Raw genomic sequence first — 3,156 nt, 5'->3', positions numbered from 1 at the left:
AAAAAAAAAAAAAAAAGCACAGTGGTAGAAAAAAACAAATGTCAACAGGGGTCTTTGAGCGGGTTCAGTGGGAAAGAACATTTGTTACTCTTCTAACAACCATGTGTGGCAACTCACAACTGAAGGGGCTCTAGCCAGCCCTAGCATGACAAAATGGCTCTGGCCAACCTTGCCCTTCTCCTCCAGTCCTTCTGCCTCACTATAGATCATTAGAGATCACAGTCCTAAAGCTAGCCACCAAGGTTTATTCCCTTATTTGGCCACTTCCTCCTCCTGAGGCTGACTACCAAGGTCCAGCTATCAAAGCATTTAAGTCCAGCAATCAAAAGGCCCCTTTGGCTCACCTAAGTAGCATGCCCAGTTAAAATTAAACACCTCATCCTAACATGGGGTTTGCTCATTTACTTTTATAAGCCACTGTTTTCATATGTGCCACATCTGTCTCCTCTCTACCACCGTCCTTTGTCCCCTTCCCCCTCTTTCTTGCTCCCTTCCCTTTTTCCCTGCTCCTTGCTCTTCTGCCTTGCTTCTTATCCCCTTCCCTTTGTCTTTCTGAGGCAAATAAACATCCTTTGAGCTCAGAACTCTGTCTTGGGGTCCTGAGTCCATCTGATCCCTTTAAACAACTGCCTGTAACTCCAGCTCCATGGGATCTGACCTACGTCCTCTTCTGGCTCCGTGGATACCTGCAAACATGCAGTATACACACATGTTCACGCATGAATTAAAAACACTTTAAAGTACATTAACAGTCATCAGAATTTCCTTAATCTAGAGCTAAAATGGTGGCACATATCTATCTATAATCCCAGCACTAGGGAGAGTGAAGCAGGAGGTTCAAAGGCAGTCTGATGTGCCTAGCGAATTCTATGATGAGATCCTGCTTCAAAAACAAATTTAGAAGGCCGATATGGCTCAGCAGGAAAGGGTGCTTGCTGCCAAGCCTGATGACCTGAACACACGTGGTGGAAACAGAACCAACTCCTGCAAATTATCCTCTGAACACACACACACACACACACACACACAGAGAGAGAGAGAGAGAGAGAGAGAGAGCTTTTTATTTTTTTATCTTTTTATTTATTATTATTTTAAAAAAAAAAAAAAAAAAAAAAAAGAGGAGTTCTGGATTTAGCTTAGAGGTAGAGCTGGTCCAGAAGGCACAAGGTCCTGGTTTTAGTTCTGAGCACAGAAAAAATAGAAACAAATAAAACTGAACAACAAAACAAGACATTCTGAAGTCTGGCTAGACATGCTTGCTGGTTCTTTTCTCTAAGAATAAGCCCCTGGGATCGATTCTGCTCTCTGAGGTGTTTGCCTTTCCCTTAAGAAATAGAGTACTTCCTGCAGTCTGTTTGGGCCATAGTAGGATTTGCAGTCTGTTTGGGCCATAGTAGGATCTGCAGTCTGTTTGGGCCATAGTAGGATCTGCAGTCTGTTTGGGCCATAGTAGGAGGGAATCCAGACACCTCTGTCTTGTCTCTGTGGGTTTCACAGAGCTAATGTTTTGTTTTTGTTTTCAGTTGTGGAGTTTTCTGCATATCAATACACTCAACTCCATTAGTGAAAAAAAAAACATAGGACCACCCACAGATCTCTTTCACAGCCTGAGTATGCCCCCCCCCAAGCTAAGGTGGAGACACATCCCTGAGACACCCAATTGCTTAGCAGGGAGGGTCTCTGAGGCACATAAAACCCTTAAATTTTTTTTCCTTAGAAATGTTCTATTTAGCCGGGCAGTGGTGGGTATCTGAGTTCAAGGCCAGCCTGGTCTACAGAGTGAGTTCCAGGACAGCCAGGGCTACACAGAGAAACCTTGTCTTGAAAAACCAAAGAAAAAAAGAAAAGAAATGTTCTATTTGTTTATTCTTTTTCTTTCTTTCTTTCTTTTTTCTTTTTCTTTTCTTTTAATTTTTTTTTTCTTTTTTTATTTGAGACAGGCTTTGTGTCCCCCTGGCTGTCCAGGAACTCACTTTGTAGACCAGGTTCACAGAGATCCACGTGCCTCTGCCTCCAAGTGCCTGGATTAAAGCCATGCCATCACCATCCAACGATAAATGGTTTTGAAATGATCTATGAGATAATGCCTTTACTTGTTTTGAGACTGTGTCTTATAGCCAAGATGACTTCAAACTTACAGTGATCTTTATCATGTCTGGAAGAGCTACCTGGACCACCCCTGCGGTGTTGTTTTAATAGAAGAAGCCAACTGAGCACTCAGTGCTTTAATCCCAGAACTTGGATGTCTGAGTTCAAAGCCCAAGACCAGCCTGGTCTATAAACTGAGTTCCAGAATAGCCAAGGCTACACAGAGAAACCCTGTCTCAAAACAACAACAACAACAACAACAAAAGACAAGACAAAACAAAACAAAACCAAGATCAAGCACAAGCCATCTTGGAAGCCTGGCAGGAGCCCCACAGCTTCATTTGGTGCTTTGGAGTACTCAAATTCCTCCAGCCTTTCACACCAACTCCTTGGTGAATCCCCACCAATAACCCTGAGTCCTTTCAGCGCTCACTAAAGAACCCAAAACGTTTTAAGCCAGGACGTGATCCAAGAAGCCAGGAGGCCGAGGCAAGAGGCTCACCGTGATCTTTGAAACCCTGACTGACCTGAAAACTTGTAAATCAGACTGACTTCCAATTCACAGAGATCCTCCTGCCTCTGCTTCCAACATGCTGGGATCAATGGCATGTGTCACCTCACCCAGCTTCTCCCATATTTTGTTAGTCAAAGCCACAGATTCTGATCAGATCCAAGGGGAATGGCCAGCTCAAAGTGCATGGTCCAGAAAGGTCAGTCAACATGGCGGATGCCAATACTGTGTTCCTAATGAGGGAGCACAGATGACAAAGAAAATATCCAGGAGAGATGGCTCAGTGACTAACAGCACTGTCTGCTCTTCCAGAGGTCCTGAGTTCAGTCCTCAGCAACCACATGGTAGCTCACAACCATCTGTAATATGATCTAATGCCCTCTTCTGGCGTGCAGATTTACATGCAGATAGAGCACTCATGTACATAAAATAAATAAATTTTTTTTTTAAAAAAAGGAGATATCAGAGTGAGCTTCCCAGAGAATTGAGTTTTATCTTTTAAAAAATGATTTATTTTATTTTTTGAGATTATAATTGTATTATTTCTCCCATCCTCC

This window comes from Mus pahari, chromosome 6 (genome assembly GCF_900095145.1).
Source record: "Mus pahari chromosome 6, PAHARI_EIJ_v1.1, whole genome shotgun sequence".
NCBI classification, from domain to species: Eukaryota; Metazoa; Chordata; class Mammalia; order Rodentia; family Muridae; genus Mus; species Mus pahari.
The sequence above is the reverse complement of the archived record's forward strand: the minus strand, read 5'-3'. Positions refer to the sequence as shown.